At 37.8% G+C, this 19037-nt stretch overlaps 1 long non-coding RNA gene across 1 annotated transcript; it reads left to right on the top strand.

Moving 5' to 3' along the window:
* Nucleotides 1–91: 91 nt before the first annotated feature.
* On the top strand, nt 92–18977 carry LOC123240572. Its single transcript, XR_006505794.1, has 3 exons — nt 92–138; nt 12623–12720; nt 18911–18977. It is a non-coding gene; the product is annotated as an uncharacterized LOC123240572 (long non-coding RNA).
* Nucleotides 18978–19037: the final 60 nt, after the last annotated feature.

Below are 19037 nucleotides of genomic sequence, written 5' to 3'. Positions count from 1 at the left end.
TACAGAGCCAGGATTTGAACCTGGATCTCTTGACTCCCAATTCTGTATCCTTTCTACTATATTATGTTGCCTTCCCATGTGGTTGTTCCTAAAACATTGTCATTATTTTTCAGATAAGAAGAGTGAGACTCAAAGGGGGTAAGTATCATAGGTGCATCTCTGATGTCATTCATAAAACTAAAAACTAAGGGGAAAAGTTGTTGGGGGGACGTCATCTAGCTCTTACTTACTAGAAATTTGATCTGAAGACATCAAGGTCAGAGATGAGAGAGGTTGAGGAATGGTAGGGTTTCCTTCTTGGAGATTGCTGTTGAGTCTACTCACTTTGTTCTATGGGCTGGCAGAAGCAAGGCACAGGAAGAGGCCACAGGCCATGATGGAATGTGACACAAAAATACCAAGTCACTTGTAAACCACCCTAGAGAGAGGATGATGATATGGCTTCAACCTTCTTAGGTTTTCAGGTAATGTTGGAAGTTGAATATTTTTTGGAAACTGTCCTGTCATATTGTCAACACTCCAGTGGCCATGCTAAAGAAGAACAAGTTAGGGCACTAGTCAAATTGGGATATAAATCTCTGAATAAACCCTGGATGGGTTATTTTTCCTAGAACTCCTAGATTTGGATCAGTCATTGGACTGTCCAGGGTAAGCTAGGGATGTATAGCCATAGAATGAAATAAGCATTGTTTTGTTGTTTTTACTGTTTCTGTGCCATATACCATTAAGCAAGTTGATGTCTTTGGTGCCAGAATCACATATTTCAGGCTCAGTAAAATGAAGCATGACCAAGGAGAAGGCTGGAAAAGGCCACTGTGGGTGGTGGTGTCGGTCAGAATTAGTCTGATTGGTCAAACACAGATTTTTACTATCTTTCACCCTAGATTGATGTCCATTGCCTAGCAGAGCACATGGCATGTAGTAGGCATTTAAAAATATGGATGGATTGGGGACAACTAAGTGACTCAGTGGGTAGAGAGCTAGGCCTGAAGAAAGGAGGTCCTGGATTCAAATATGACCTCAGACACTTCCTAGATATGAGACCCTGGGCAAGTCATTTAACACCCATTGCCTAGTCCTTACTGTTCTTCTGCCTTGGAACCAATACTCAGTATTAGTTTTAAGATAGAAATTAAAGGGGGTGCTAAGTAATATTTTTTCTGGAAAGGGGGCGGTAGGCCAAAAAAGGTTTGGGAACCATTGCATTTAGTCTGACATTTGAGGCTCACTACAATCTAGATGTGGATAGTCTCACCTCCTTTATCTCACATTGAGTTCCCTCATTTCCTCTTCTCCATTCAAACTGGCTACCGCTTCATCAAATCCTCTTACATTCTCATCCCCATGCTTGTGTTTGTGCTATTTACTAGTGTCTGGAATTCACTCCATGAGCTCAGTTCATCTATTGATATCCTTCTCATCCATCAAGGCTTAACCCAAATGCCAGCTCATCCATGATGCCATCCCTGATTCTCATAACTGAAAATGGCCCCTCTGTCTCGTTGTCTTTTGATTTTTTTCATATTCCCATGTGTATAATGCTGCCTGACACATAGTAAGAGCTTAATTAATGCTGCTGATGATTTCTAAATTGTATTATATTTTTCTTGCAGAATTTTAGACTTAGAGTTAGTAGTGACTTCAATGGTCTATATATATATATCAGATCATTACTATATTATGAGCACCTAGAGGGCAGGGGATCCATCCGAGTACATGTATTGGTATCTTATCTCTGAGACTCAATGTATTGCACACAGTAGGCAATTAATAATTTTTTATTGATTGAACAAATGAGCAACTGATTGGTGAGGTCCTGTTTGTTCATGGGATAACAAGTGTTGATTGGATCAAGTTTCAAAACATCATCAAGGACGTTGGATAAGTGGTGCTCAATGAAAGGTTAAATTTGAAGTCCAAGGATCAGACTTTGAATCCTAGTTTTTGTCACATCATACTTCTATGACCCTAGGTCAGTCACTTCCCCCTTTTCTTTGTCCTCCTCTATAAAATGAGGGCATTGGTACCCTCTACAATTTCTTCTAGTTCTTAATTCATAATCTCATAATCCCATAAATAAAATTTATAATCACTTAAGCGTTGGGCCTAACCATTCAAAAAGAAAATGCCAAGTGGATAAAGAATTCCTGTTGTCAAGATTTTGATATGTAGTTGCCTAGATAAATTATGGAGCTCAATCCAAGCACTGGATTGCCTTTGCACAGTTGAAAAGTTTCTTTAATTATCTTAGCTTCTCTCTGAAGTCAAGACCGAACTTCTTAATGACATTTTTTCCCCAATACTGTTAGATGACTTCAAGGAAGGCAATACTATCATCTCAAAAGAACTGAAATTGAGGTTCACCCAAAAGACAATGGAGAAGTTCATAGCTGAGATGGGCAAGTTGCAATAAACTGCCAATGTAAGCTTACACAAAAGGATGTGAATAAAGGATGTGACGATCACAAAGGAGGAAGGATTGGTCTGATGGAAAGATTAAGATGAACTAATGTATAGACAACACATTGGAATCCTTCAAAAGTTAAAGGACTGGGAAGAAGATCCTGAGAATTTTGGGTAATTCACTCCTCCCAGGGACAAAGCCATGCTTCTTGCATAGGAGGGGCAGGTTGAGCATTGTACCTTTGAAGAGAATATTGACATTGATGAGATCATGGATCATTGGAATATTAGAGATAATAAAGGGATGTTGTATGGAACAGGGGGGCTGGAGGACCTGGGTTCAAAAACCACTTCTGATACTACCTGGGCCACAGTTTTTTCATCTATAAAATAAGGTAGCTGGTATGGAAGACCTCTAGGTTTCCTTGAGCTTGAAATTGATGATCTCTTAGATGATACAGGCTACCCATTGGGTTTCAGGGAAAGATATAAAAAATATTGTTGTGGAAACATGAGAATTACAACTATGTTACAGTTTCTCAAATGCTTGCAAAACATTGCTCCCTTAAATAGACTAAATGAATTCTAAATTGTAAATAGACCAACCTCACTGTTAATACATGGGAAAAAGTAGTATATTTTTCAACATCAACAAAACGAATGCCAATTTTAGTAAACCATATGCCAGCCCTTCACACAAAAGCAGCAGCCAACAGTGAAGTATCTTACTTGATTACATAATCTTTCTTATCCTCCTCCCTACAGCCTTCACTTAAGGATGGATAGAAGGAGGGTGAGATGCTATATTTTTTCTCTTCTTCCCAGATTCATGTGATTTCTCTATGAGCAACATCTATCAAGATGGGAAAAGGGAATGGGCTTTGAAAAATATATTAAAGATGCTGGATTAGAGGTATCTTTTCTAACATTGGGTGCCCGTTTTTTAAATTAAATTTTATTTTTTTTAAACCCTTAACTTCTGTGTATTGGCTCCTAGGTGGAAGAGTGGTAAGGGTGGGCAATGGGGGTCAAGTGACTTGCCCAGGGTCACACAGCTGGAAAGTGTCTGAGGCTGGATTTGAACCTAGGACCTCCCATCTCTAGGCCTGGCTCTCAATCCACTGAGCTACCCAGCTGCCCAGGGGTGCCTGTTTTGCCATCCAATAATTGAAGGGGTTTACTCCTATTTCATTTGATTCATCAATCAGCATTCAGAAAAATATTTACTGTTTGAAAGTGATTGTGTTAGGTGCTAGAGAAGATGTGAGCTTAAGTCAAACATGATCTCTTCTTTATAAGAGTTTACAGCCTCCTTACAGGAGAGATGACACCAGCAATGGAAGGGCAATGTTGAGTAGTGGATAGAGTATGCCTTGGAGTCAGGAAGAGTAATAATCCTGCCACAGACCTTTGGTAACTGTGTGTCCTTGGACAAATCACCAATTTCTCTCATGCTCACTTTTTTCATCTATAAAACAGAGATAATCATATCTGTAGTGTAAGATGAATATGCAAAGGATTTTGTCAAGCTTAGATCTATTTATCTATCTCTCTATTCTAGTTATTGTTGCAGTTTACAACATGACATGATAAGAATATTAGAGAATTATAGAACAGAGTGGTAGACTCCTGGGTCCATTTCTAACTTCTGGACTTCCTTTACTCAGTGCCTTTTATAATCTGTGCCATCTCTCATTGGGTAAAATTTCTTCCAACAATCCCTGCAGCCTTCTCAGTTTTGAATGTCTCACTGCAAGGTCTAACCCCTTCTCCCTTTGGTGAACTTATCCTCAAACTGCCATATTGTAAAAGGGCCCAGGTCAGTCCTCATTCTTCTCCTGGACCAGTTCCTGGCTTTTGGACTTCAAAACCATGTCCTTGGACTGGTCATTTCCCCACTGCTCACCTCCTTGCCCACTTTATAAACCCTATTGTGCATTGTCTCCTCCCTTAGAATGCAAAGTTCTCATGGGCTGGGATGGTCTTTCCATTTACTTGCATTTCTATCCCTTGTGCTTAGAACAGTGCCTAGAACATGGTAAGAACTTAATAAATTATTGTCTCTTCTCTAGTAGAAGGTAACCTCCTAGAGAGCAGGAACTATCTTATTTTTACTTTACTTACGTTTATAGTTATGCCTGGAATACCTAGCACAAAGGTTGGCATATAATAGGACATTAATTGTTTGTTTTTTGTTTGTTTTCAAAGAAGACCAGTGACTTCAGGAGTGTGAAGTCATAGCTTGTAAGTCATAACTTCAAAATATATAACTTGTATTCTGAAGCCAGAATAGTAAAAGATGTAAATGAATTGGATTTGTCAGAGAGAGTTACACAAAGTCAACAGTCTCAGTCTCTTCCAGAATCACTGAAATCCAGGGGGAAGACAAAAATCAGGTCAACTGACTTTTTTTTTTCTTTCTCCTGAATAGGATCTTAAGAAATGCTTGTTGATTGATTTGATTGATATTTGAGGGCTGAGAGAGACAGCATAGTGTAGGTGATGGTTCACTGAACCTAAAATCCCAAAGACCTAGGTTCAATTCTTGCCTCTGTCACTTAATAGCTATGTGACTAGGGCAAGTCATTTAATCTCTTGGAGCCCCAGAAAGCATTTTCTCTCAGAAGAAAGAATTTCTAAATCAGGAAAATGAGAGTCTCTGAAAGAGAAGGCCACTAGCAATGGGCAATTCTTTTCTCTTCTTTTCCCTCTTCCCCCTTTAACAAGGGCAGAGTCCCAAGAGATAACTAGATCAATATGTGGGATAATATCCCGTGTATGTGACACAATCTATGTTGTAATCCCTTTTGCTCTGCTCAGGATCACCCAGGACCAAACTGGGCTACATCTACATTTCATTTCTTACAAGATTAGGAACAAGGCCTGTAAGAAATCCTCTTAATCCTTTCCCAAGTTGTAAATAGACTATTGGCAAGATTTTCATTAGATCATTCGGCATCTTCTCCCTTAAATTTCTCATCTCACTTATAGGAGTTTCAAATAGGGTTTGCTAATTGAAGTACCAACATGATACATTAAATAAGAAAAGTGATAATGTCAGACCAAGGGGAAAATAGCAAGCTTTAGGCAGAGCTAAAAGAGTAAGAAATCTTCAGATCAGGGATGTTCCTGTTTACTCCAAACACTTTCAATCATTTTCAAGAATGAGGTTTTAAGTTTTTTGATTCAAAGAAGCATTTTTCCCCTGGGAAAAGAAGCCAGAATAGTAAAAGATGGACATCTCTCAATGAGATCCCATGGGACTGGCTGCGATAAGTTAGGGAGCATTAAAAGTTACAGCTGTGCATATTTCAGTGGGGCCATTCTCCAAACACACTTTGATGACTCTGGCTTTAACATTCTCCTAGAAAAGAACTTGAAATGAGCAGATTTATGATGAGATAAAAGATAATAAAGTAATTAAAATCTCCCTTAGTTACACTATCATTTGAAAAAGAAATGATTCCCAGATGGGGGAAAAAACAACAACAACTCTGAATTGATGTCCTACCACCATTGTTTTGCAACTCCAATTGAGTAATGAGATAATAAAAAACATGAGCCCCCAAAAGTCTTATAACCCATCAGATGTGTGGGCACCACGTACTATGGATACATTCTTTTTAAAACTCATCCAATGGTATCTCCTTAATATAAAGCATTTCTACCTTGGGCAAAGTGATGGAGGAGAAAAATCATGGGATATGAAGCCTTTTCAGCCCTCAGGCACTAAGGAATTGGACTGTGGACAAATCCTTTCACATTTGAGCAAGGCTAGAATGAGTGATTTTAGTATGCTCAAGGCATTCTTGGAGGGATAAGGGCATGAGATCTCAAGGAAAGATTTCAGATCTTCAAATATAAGTTTTTATAACAGAGAGGGGGAAAACATTAGGATATCACCTATAGGAGGAAAACAAAGTCCCATGGGTAGAAAACTAGACAATGGCAGAGATACTGGGAGGTGGCTGCTTGCTACCCACTGGAAGAGAGGAAGGTGAAGCTTGCTTGGATGAGATTTAACCTGGAATTGCTGCTGAGGGTTGGGGATGGGAGTAGAGGAGAAGCCAGGGAAGAAACAAACTTTAGAGAATTATTCTTGCTCCTCAGACTTGAAGCACAGCTGTTTCCACGTGCTAAAGGAATGCCAATTACCAATACCCTCTAAATTTCAGTGCCTTGGGAAAGAGGTCTCGTGAGTCTGCTCATGTTAGGACTATCGGGGATGGGGATCGGGTTCCTTATCTGGAAAATGAGAGGACTGTGTCTCTAAGGATTCTTTCAGCTTTAAAATTTGAAAAATCTATGAGCTCCTCTATCCAAAGAAGAAATTCCTAAGTAGAGTTGCCCATATCGCTTTGAAAGCTTATTTCTATGGTTCAATTTCAAGGGTTTTCAAGAGCTGCCCTCCTGAAAAATATCTTACCTACTTCCCAGTTGCTTGGAGATGTGTTTTTTAGAAGACAAAAGGTACCATTCCCTAATTTGAGATGAGGCCAAAAATAACACTCCAACCTGGGAGATAGGAGTGATTTAAATAAAGACTGAGTTAAACTTACATATAGAGATGCATCCATAAATACCTACCTGGGTAGATATCTGATTTCAGGTCATTTCTGGAATAAGTTTTGTTAGGGAAGAGGGTGCTAGGACTCTGGTGTGGGAGTGGAGCATCAGGGCTCTCTCCAGAGTAGGGAAAGCACATTCTATGAGGATTCTGGGAAAACAAGACTAATTTCACCTATCTCTGGTTACAACTTGAAATAAAATTATAAATCTATCCCATGTTAGGAAGGAAGACTTTTTCATAGGTTTTTCTAGGACTGGGACTGGGATAGGGACTGTAATAGAATTTCACTCCTGGATGAAGAAATTCTCTCCATCAGTGCAGGTCAAAACCTTTTCTGTAACCTCTAATCCTACAGTTAACTAGACCAAGGGGCCTGGCTTGCCTAGAGTCTTTCGGTCAATATATGTCTGAGACCAGTCACCCTCAGATTTTTTTCTGGCTCCAATGCCAATGATTCCTCCATTAAGTCATATTGTCTCTCCAAGTTTTAAGTATTTTATTTATTATTTGTTTGGTTATATTTATATGCATATATTTATCAACTTTGTATGATGTAGCACATTTGGCTGCTTGGAAAGAACAGGCTTAAGCAATTCCAACAGCACAATCCTTTCAAAATGGCACTATTGAAATCAAAGTACAGTGTTGAAAAGTCATACATGAAAAAGATTCTATAAATATTTAAGCTAAGTTGAGGGAAGAAGCTGGTATCCTGCAGACTCAGAACAAGAGAAACTTGTATAGACAAGATCCTTGAAGTCTTGTATGTAAAGGAGTTAGCCTGGTGAGTTGAGAGAAGGGCTATTTATTCCTCAATTTATTCAATAATTATTTATTAAATGTCTCCTCTATGGCAGGCACTGTGTTGACCACTGAGGATACTTAGACAAAACTGAAACTGCCCTCAAGGAGTTCATAGTTTACCAAATGGGGTATGAGGTAGGTAGGGAGATACAGCTTGAACTAATCAGTGATGAGCTTGTAGTTTCTACATCCCAAAAGATGTCCTCTCCCCTCACAGGACAATTACTGATTCTTTAAATTCCTAATATTGAGTTCTTCCCTGATAAAATGACTTTGTATTTATTTACTGATTCCTTAAATAATACTAGAAATCTATTTTCTTTGTTAAGCATCATCTTAGATTCTGAAGAAAATATCTGTGGGGATTAGAATTCCCAGCTAGGTGGTATAGTGGCAAGAGAGACCTGCCTGAAATCAGGAAGATCTAAGTTTGAATTCAGCCTCAAACACTTATTAGCCATGTAACCCTAGGCAATTTGCCTTGTTTACTCTAGTTTAACCTTCTATAAAATGAGTTGGAGAAGGAAATGGCAAACCATTCCAATACCTTTGCCAAGAAAATCCCCAAAGGGGGCAGAAAGAGTTGGACATGACTGAAAGTAACTCAATAACCATTTGAATTCTCCACATATAGTTGGTGCTGGATATTTGGGAATGTATTGGCAAATAACACATTAAAGCTCAGTATATATTATTTTAAGGAGCTCTTAGGTAAAGCAGCTATGCCTTTGAGAATGGGGGAGTAGATTTATGAGAAGGTGGATCCTGAGTAAACACAAGAGGGAACCAGAAGTGGCTCAGGAGGGACACTGGACATATGAAGAAAAGGAATCCAAAAGAGGGATAAAAAATGCAAATTTCTAATCTACTTACAATTTTCCTTAGGCCAGCCTGGATATGTTTTAATTGAAAGCTATAAATATTTGTACTGAAAATAATAGTGATGGTGATGAGGATAAGGATGCTGTTGACATTGCCCTTCCCTTGAAGAATCCAGTGACATAGGCGTGCCAGGGACACCTTCTTTCTAGAACACCTGCACTAATTCCTCCTATTTTTCCTGTGTCTGAAATATGGCTAATCCCAAACTTTAATCCTCAAACTCCTAACTTGCTTTCTCTTCACATTCTCCCTTAGATATCTTACCCATTTCCAGGACTTTTTCTATCACCTTTATGTAGACTCCTACATTCCCATTATTGGCTCTGAACCCTCTCCTGGGCTCTAGTCCTGCATTTCTACCAGTTTCCTGGATATCTCTATTTCTGTGGCCTCCAAAACTCCACGTGTCTCCTCACTCATTTCTGAACTGTACCTTCCTCAGACCCTCCAGAGAATAGGAGCCATGAATTTGTCCATCCTCAGGGGACATCCTAGTAAATTTGGAAATTTTCTGGCTATGGAGAAGAGAAGGGCTCAGAAGTGCAAAGACTTTTGGGGTATTATCAGTGCCAAGTGGAGTAAAAGAAGAAATATTTCTCTAATAAGAAGATTTAGAGAAAGGTAAGAAGAGAAACAGCTATGAAGACTTCTTGGAGATTTCTCTCAACAGTGCCCCAAGGATCCACTTGCCATCTATAGTAAAGATCTAGTTGCTCCCATGTCGATAAGAGCTGGATAGATCTGGTCTTCTATCTTCACCATGACCAAGGGTTCCCTGTCTTTAGCTGACTGATCAACAGGTATCAAAGGTGCTGCTACATCAATGTCACCCAAATCCCATTGATCTTCTTCTAGGATTTCTGTATGTGCTGGCTCAGGGTTCTGTGATTGTAATGATGGTATGTCTCCTTAAAATCTGGCTTTTGGGATTTTCTGTGCCTTAGTCTGCATTTCTGCATTGTTCATGGGCCTATCAGTGTCAAGTTGAATCTCTTTTATCTCAGACCATGAGTAAGGTAGAGTGTCTTGCTTTTCACTGAACATGCTTTGCTTGGTTTGTGCAAAGTTAGTTTCGGGAGAATTGATTCTTTGCATTAAAGGACATTCTTCAGAATTGGGAATGCATTGTTGGTTCATGATGACATCCCAATCTTGTGAGTCCATGCCTTTTCCTTGTACTTGACCCCTAGATTCTATGTCAGTAGTAGGAAACTTAACACCAGATGTACTTTGCATAGGAAACAAAGTAAGTGTTGTAGGTTCTTTCTCTGTTCCTTTTGGTGTTATTTTGTTTCTCTTTTGGAAAGGATTTCTGGAATTGAATTCCTTTAAATGCATTGACTCAGAATTTGCTCCAAAGGTGGCTTTCTTTGGAGTTCCACAGGCTTGAAAGTGTGCTACATCTTGATGCAACTGTCCCTGCATAGCTAGGCTTGGTAAGAATTCCTTAGCATCAGGATCCAGCTGTAGAATCCCTTTATCATTGTAGCAACTAGACTTTCCGCTTTCCCTTTCAGCTTCTTTAGCTGGTGATAAGAAAGAGATTGTGCCTGTGTCTGAGAATTTTGCACTTTCCTTCTCAATGGTCTGCAGGAGTTTATCTCCCATGTTGACAATGTCTGTCTCTACGAGATCCCCATTAGAACACCTGTCTAAAATCATTGCCCTTGTTGTTTTGCCTTGCTGTACTACTGATTAATTTAAATGATCCACAGTCTTACTACATAATAATGTTTCTTCTCTAATATAGTGAAAATTAATGAATGCTACTTTCTTCAAGCTTGGATCAAGATTTTGTGTAGATGTACATGGTTTTCTTTCATCATTCCCCAAATTACTGTTTCCCTTCCCATAAATCCTCTCTTTTATTTCTAATATATCATACTCCATCTTCAACTCTTCCTCAGTCTTTCCCTTTTAACTTTGTGTTACATCCACCAGCCCATAATTTAGGACTTCTCCCCCAATTTCTCTTTCTCAGTTTTGTCTGTCTTATCCCTGCAACAGTCCTTGTCTGTTACTGCAACAATTAATGCTGCTTCCTCAATTCATAAATTGGTACGTGGCCTCCCTCCTTGGGACACATATTCCTCCATCTTAGACAAACTATCTATCTATCACAATATCTAGCTTTTACTTTGTCACTATATTTGGTGTTATTGTCCCTGTTGTTGCTGTTATTATTATATCTATAATTATAATAGGTGTTTCTTCGATTGCTATTGTTATAATTAATCTTGTTGAAATTTATTTGTGACTTGAATCTACAGTTCCTGACAATATGGCCCAATTTTTGGCATAGAAAACACCTTTTCATAGAGTTATTATTATTACTATTGTAAGATTGCCTTGGCCTACTCTGGCTCCTCTGATTACGGGACATTAGAGCCATGTTCTTTAACTCCTCAATTTCCTTTGCCTTTTGTGCCTTTCAGTTGTCTTTTCAATTCTGCTATTTCTTTGTCTTTTTCTGAGGCCTTAGACATCCCTTGACTCATGAACATAGGCAGCTATCTTCCTAAGTTCTTCAATGGGCATGATTTCCCATTGTGGGCAATGCAACTTAAAGTAAGATTGTATGGGAGTTGCATTACTCTTTACAAACTAATGCCTAACATGTTGAATGTTATCCTCTGTCCTCATATCCCTAAAGCCCAAAATTGTCTCTCCTGCCTCCAAGAGCCTGTCTAAATAAAGGCTTGGGTGCTCTTCTTCCCCTTACCTAAGCTTCTCAAAGGATCCCCATGCATTGGAGCGACATACATGGAGATGCATTTCTTCTGCCAAATACTCCCTACGACGTTTCAGATATGCCATGTTGTCATGGGATGATAGCTCTAAGTCTTGATGTTGTTCAGGCCAAAAGGCTAGGTTGGGGTTTCTCCTAGTCTCAGCAATAAACTTTGCTTTCTCACTAGGGGTATAAAGTTCTGTAAGAGCTACTCCACATCCTCAAAGTTTGGATTGTAGAAATGGATAGCCCTTTTAATCCTTAATTGACTTATGTGGATTTGTGTAGAACTGGGGAAACCTCCATTTTAAAATCTCTAAATCACCCCCAGAGAATGGTTTATAGCCCTTCACATGCACAATCTCCAAGTCTGGCTGAACCACAGTCCTGTCTATGATGGGTAAAATGGTGACAAGAGCTGCTTTAGCCCTGCAACTTGTTATTCAGTGTTGGTAGTGTCATTGGCTTTTTGCTTGCTTTCTTCCTTTTTTGTCAAAACTGTTCCCTCAATAATTTCTAGCTACATGATGGTTCATGCATCTAGCTCCTTGCCTTCCCTAATCTCTTTGTTTATTTCAATTAGAACTTTCATCTGTTCAATTAATGTTTCCAAAGCTGGATTTGTCACTTCTGTCTTCCCAAAAGTAAAATTCAAAACCTTCCCCGATATCATAAAAGCCCCATAAAAATGACACTGTCATGGCCATCCCTGAAGGTACATAGTCCAGGGCTTCTCCCAGGGGTATGGTCAGCCATTGGCATGAATCATACACCCTGATAATTTCTATGAAAAATTGAGGGATCATAACAAGCCATAGAATTGAACGTGCTCTCCAAAGACCATGAAGCAGTATTGCAGTGCACCCCAGAGTAACAATAATTCGGTTAATAAGATTGCCCATGTTGAAATTTTCACCCTCAGGTTCAGAAAAAAAATCCTAGGCTGGCTAGCCAAACTGTAGGATTAGGGAAACTGTGAGATGGCAATGAAACCTCCCCAATCCTGATCTTTAGAGAGGCAGGTAGACTTGACTGGGATGGGAGGGGCAGGAACCTGTGGAGTACTTCTTCACCTCCCCCCACCCCCACCCTGGAAGCAGTTGGGGAAGTCAGTTAACTGTCTGATTATGGAGGATAATCTAGCTTGGTAACTTCTGGGCCAAGATGGTAAGTGGATAAAGATTAAACCCCTTGTGATAATATCTTTCTCTGTATGTATTATTTCCCCACAGGATAAAATAGATGAGGCTTGATGTCTTAGGAGCATTGCCCTGGCTCAGAAGTTAGGATCAACTTCAAAGCCACAGGAGGAACTTGGATTATGGAGGATGTGAGTGTTTCCCTAAATTATCTGTACCCAGGCACAGTTCCTAGATGATAAGGGTTTAATGATATCTGGGAATAGGAAGGGGGGGGGAATGGTTTAGGAATGATAGGTAAGGGAAAGCTATCTAAAACAGCTATGTCAAATAAGCAGCCCCTTCCCCCCAAAGGGGGAAATGTATATTGAATGGCTGACCTCTTATCTAAGCCCCTAATAATCTTCTTTCTAAACCTAAAGAGCTAAACTAAGGTAGACTGTGGTCTTGCTTGAAGGTCTAACAAAGTAAAGCAGTTCTGGCTGTCAGAGACTGGATGGCTCCAGCAGCTACACAGAGTATGTGTGCCCAGAGCCAAGAATCAGGACCCTGTAAGAAGGATGACCTGGCTTTTATATCAGAACTCCAACTGTCTTTAACTGCCCCCTCTCTTAGAGTTCTGGGGGCACTATGGAATTCTGTGATGCAGCTTGAACCCCTCTCTGCAGCTTGAACCCCTCTCAGAAATATGGATCCTACACATCCCTTTGTTGAGGCCTAGGACTCCAATGCAATCAGCTCTCATCGTCAGTCTAGGGTCAGATAAAAATTGGACCCTGAGAGAAGGGTAGGGTACAAATTATTATAGGTTAATAGCAACTAATATTTACATAATGTTTTAAGGTTTGTAAAACACTTCATATTCATTACCTCATTTGATCTTTATCATAATCCAGGGAGGAAGGTGCTAGGGAAAGAAAGTGAGGTGGAGCTTATAATTGTTTGAGGCAGGATTCAAACTCATATTCCTTAGTTCAAGTCTAGAATTCTAATGCCACCCATGTTCCTTCCTTCATTCCTCTCTGAGATTTGCACCAAATTTTGACTTCTTTCTTTATTAGTCCCAGTAGCTTCCACCTCCCCCTCTCCCCAGAAGCTGCCTTTCCTCTATTTTCTAGGAGTCTTCTTATCTGGGAAGATTCCTCTGGTCCTCAGGGTCCTTTCTCTGACTGGTCAATTCCTCCTAGAATCTTCATTTTAAGAAACTACCAAGACCTCATTAATTGAGGAAAACCTGAGTTCAGATACAGTCTCAGACATTTACTAGCTGCGTGACCTGGGCATTTAACCTCTTTTTGCTTCAGTTTTCTCAACTGTATAATGGATATAATGCCAATGCTATCTTTACTGGGGTGTTTTCAGAATCTAATAAAATAACATTCGTAAAACATGCTTAGTAATAAGCACTTAGCACAGTGCCGGGCAAATAATAGGTGCTATATAAAAAGGATATTCCCTTCCTTTCTCTCCTTCTCCTGATCTCTGGGCTCCACTCTCTTGACTTCTTTTTCTACTTGGCCCCTCACTTCTTCTTTCAGCTACCTTTTCATGTATTCTCTACCTCTTTCATATATTAACATCTTGAGGACAGGGAATGTCTTTTTTTTTTCTTATATTCTTAGAACTTAGTTCCATGTCTAGCACATAGTAAGGGCTTTATTAATGCTTGTTGACTGATGTTATCTACCTACTATGTCCCACTTTGCAGCCCCATGTCAAAATTTTGGGCCTGGTGAAAGCTGAAGGATATGCCCAACTGCAATGAGGAGAGATGCTATTAGCAGTTAGAGGGATAAGGAAAAACTTCATGTAGAAGGTAGTATTTAAATTGAATCTTGAAGGATTTTCAGGATTCTATAAGGTGGATGTTAGGAGGGTGAATATTTCAGAAATGGGAGAGATGATGGTGGCCATGATAGAAATGGAAAATAATTTCAGAGGGAAAATATTGGTGGATAGGAGGAAGAAGTGAATTGGAGCAGTTAGATGACACAATGGATGGAGAGCAATACTTGGAGTCAGGAAGAACTAAATTCAATTTCTGTCTCACAGATTTATTAGATTTGTGATAAAGAGCAACTCAATTAATCTCACTAGGACTCAGTTTACTCATTTTTAAAATAAAGGACATTGATTTGATAACCCCTAAGATCATTTATGCCTCTGAATCAATGAAGCTAATATTTCAGGGGGAAAAAAAACTTTACATTCCTTCATTAGTCAGTCAATATATTTAAGAGTACAATATTTCAAAGAAATTACCCTCAGGTAGAGACTGGGAGAATTGTGATTCAGACAGAGACTAGTCAGATACTCAAAGCAGTTGCACAGAGGTTTTCATTTTATTCTTCTGATTGGAGGAGGGTGGTCTGTAGGGAAACAGAAATAGAATATTTGGGCCAGATCACAGAGAGAGGGGGTTGGCAAAAAGTATCAGTAGGACAGAGGAGATGATCTGGAAATATTGCAGAACAATCCTACTGAAGTCTACATGATTGGTGGAAAGAAAAAGGAGGACTTGTCTTACAATGAACTCCATTTGTGGGTTTGGGAGTCATCAGTAGGATAGGTCATTTAATCCATACTTCTTGGGACTACAGACCATGTAATGAAGGGATAAATCATGACTTTGAGGATGAACATCTTAGGGAGGGACAAATAGGGGAAAATAGGTCCAGAAGAGGAATGGCATGGAATATTGAAGGAAATGGTATAGAACAGGATTGGTGTCACGACTTCAGGTTCAGAGTGCCTAGTTCACATCTCACTTTCTACCTCATGAATTAATTTCGTGGGAATGCAATTCATCCAAAATCAAGGCAAGTTGAAAAGCATTTATTATGTGCTAGATACTGTGCTAAGCACTGGGGATTCAGACATAGACAAAAATAGTCCCTCCATTCAAGAAACTCACAGACTAATGGGAGAGACGATATACAAATGCCATATTGTAAAACATTGGGTGTGTAATATGTGTATAACTTCATATGTGTATCTATACATACCTATATTTGTCTTTTTATATATAGACCTATATATGCAGATATCCATTGGAAGTAGTCTCTGAGGGAAGCTATTAAGATTAACAAGAACTAGAAAGGACTTTTTCAGGAAGTAGGACTTAAAGTGAGACTTCAAGAAAGTCAAGGAAGCTGTATGGCACAGGTGATGAGGTTAAGTAAGGGGGCTAGGAAGGACAGCTAGTGAAAATTCAGAGATGGGAGATGGAGTGTCCCAAGTGAGAAACAATGAGGTCAGTGTCACTTTATGACAATATACATGGGGAAAAGGAAAGACAAGAAGATGAAAGGTCACATGTTAAGAAGTGGAGCTATAAAGAGTTCTTTGAACTCGTTAAAGGATGGATTGGTTATAAGAGAGAGGGAAGTTTTGCCCCCTGGGCCATTAGAGAGCTAGCAACTCATTAAAAACGGATTAGATAATTAAAGTATGGGAGTAGATGAAAGGAGGGGAGGAGTTGGACTTAAAACAGTATTGAGAATTTCTTCTTGGTTTTGCCTAGTACTGCATAGGAATCCTAATGATTTTTATGGTTTTATTTTTATATGTCCCTTTTTTTACATAAACAAATATTTTATTTATATTTATTTATATAAACTATTTAATAATAATGTATCAATTTACACATTATTGTTATGTTCAAGTACACAAGCAAATACTTCTATGTATAAACATTATATTTAATAATAATTATTAAATATATTACATAAAATATATTTAGTAATTACCTACTATGTGCCTAGGTTCTGAGGGTACAAGTACAAAAAAATGAAACAACCTCTATTTTTGATGAACTTACATCCCACTGGGGATGATAATAATTCCATATAAGATATATGCAACATATATATTAAATAATTAATACATAATATATATTACACACAAATGAGTTAACAATTGTAGAAGTCAAGAAAGGCTCCAAGGAGAAAATGGTGTGTGAGCTGTATCTTTAAAAAAATAATTTTTATTTATATTTTCTGTTTCTTATATCACTCTCCCTCATTTAAATCCAATTCACTTATAAGTCAAGACATCATCCCATTATGTCATTGATCATCTTTGAAAATGAAGAATAAGTAACATCACCATTGTTTCCCACATATTCCTTTCCCTCCCTAAGAGCCATCCTATATGAAATATAGTGGAGTTTATTTTTAGAAAGAGAAAAAAAATCAACATAATTGATTGACACATTAAGAAAGTCCAAAAAAAATGAGAAGTGTGTAACACTTTATATTTTTTCTGCTTTACATTTAATTTATATTTAATTACATTTTAAATGCATAAAAATACATAAAAAGTTTTGGAGTTAACCTACCAAAATATATTTACAATTTATATTAATGCCACCATGAAAAGCTTCTTATAGAAATAAAGACAAAATGTTGATATTCTTTGCTAAAGAATGATTCATTGCTCATGGTTGGGCTGTGTTGATATAATTTAAATGACAATAAATTAATTTATAGTTTTAGTGCTACATTAGTCAAATTGGTGCAAGGATACTTTGTAGAACTAGACAACAGAATAACAACATTCATTTGAAGAAAACAAAAGATCTACAATTTTAAGAAAAATAGTGAGGAAAAAACACAAAAGCAAGAGGCAGAGAATTATAGGACTTCAAGTTACATTACAAAAGAGTAGTCATAAAAGTCATTGTTGTGGTAGAAAACCAGAAGAATGAATCACTGCACAGATTAGATAAGCAAAAGCCAAAAACAATTGTAAACAGTAGTCCCATACTTTATAAATGTAAGACCACAGTTACTGGGGCAAAGTCTACTGTTTTTTGTTTGTTTGTTTGTTTGAGAAGAACTACTGGGAGAATAGAAACCAGTTTGAGAGAAACTGTATTTAGATCAATGTTTTAAGTTACAGGTAAGAAAAAGTTCCCAATGCCTATGGTACCTGAATGAGAAAGATCACATCATAAAAATGCTGATAAGAGGAGGATTTAGTCATCTTTCTTAACTATGGATTTTTTACCCAAATTCAAGATAGCAAAGATTATTAAAAACAAAAGAGGCAATTTAAATTATATAAAATTAAAAATAAAACTTTTTTCCCCACAAGCAAAATCAATGAAAATGGAATAAAAGAAGAAATTCCTAAATAGGAAAACAATGAAAAAGCCAATGAAAATACTGGTATTAAATGCACATGGACAAAATTTCATTAACATCTAAGTAATTGAAAAGGTAGGCAATTTGCAAAAAAGTTATTTATAGTAGCACAATAATATTAGTCTATTTTAATATTCCTCTTTTAGAGTGAAAGTCAAACAAGTGGGAAAACATTTAAATTTTGGGCAAATATGTTTTTCATATAACAGAAAAGAAGAATATAACAAATACAGAAAACATGTTTGAGATAGAAACTGGGTCTGTGATTTCATGGGCTTGGGGTGCTTTTGGTTAAAGAAATTGATATGCTGATAACTTAACAGTCTTATGGAATTGCTTCGGGGTAATGAGAGGTCAACTGAGATAGAATCTGAACATTGATCTTCTTGGTTTTGAAGTTAGCTCTTTGTCAGCTATGCAAAAAAGTTCTAACATTGCCCAAAGAAAGACTGAAATCACTCATGGATCAGAAGAATAAATGTCTACTTGATCTATATTATTAATATTAAGTGAAAATTGATATTACATAGAGATATCAAAGAGATATTAGTAGAGATTATTTTCATTAGTAATTAATAAAATACAGTATTGATAATTTTATAGCTGGAAACTTTCAATATTAAATCTTAGAGGTGGGAGAATCTTTTAAAAAATAAACAGATTATTAGAATGTTAGAAATGAAAGGACAGTCAAAGATTATTCAATCTAATGTTCTCATTTTGGAGATGAGGAATTGAGACCCAGAAAGAATATGTGACTTGCTTAAGGCCTCACAGCTTGTGACTACAGAATTGGGTCCAAATTTTCAGCTATGCTTCTCACATTCACACATCCCCCCAACAAAAAGCAAAAAGCTTTGGGGGCAAAAAAAGGTGATGACTTTTGTTCTCCAAATCTTATTTCTTGTGAATCACATGACTCCATTTCTTATTAGGTGAAAATCTATCAAGCAGCATTATTTTTTGAATATCAAACTCAAATAGGACTGGGATCATTAAAGCATATATGAGGATCCCTGCATGTCCCCATCAGATCTTAGAAAATCACATATTGACATTATCTATGTTTTATTGTATTTTTACTTATTTTTCTTAAATGTTTCCCAATTACATTTTAATCTGGTCCAGGTCACATGGGAATGTTGAGGATTTCACACCTTTGATTTAGTTGCTCTGAATATATATGATTAGTTTATTTTCTGACAGTGCAAACTTTCTCTTTTCCCCCCTCCAGTTTAGACCATGAAGACTTCAGCACAGATGGAAACATTTGGGACACCATTGTGAATCAACACATCCACTTTTATAGAGACATTTTAATAAAAGGAACTTGAAATTGCCTATGATTATTTCAAAAGCTC

The sequence above is a fragment of the Gracilinanus agilis genome, chromosome 3, assembly GCF_016433145.1.
Source record: "Gracilinanus agilis isolate LMUSP501 chromosome 3, AgileGrace, whole genome shotgun sequence".
In the NCBI taxonomy this organism is placed as follows: Eukaryota; Metazoa; Chordata; class Mammalia; order Didelphimorphia; family Didelphidae; genus Gracilinanus; species Gracilinanus agilis.
This window is presented reverse-complemented; position numbering and strand designations above follow the sequence as displayed.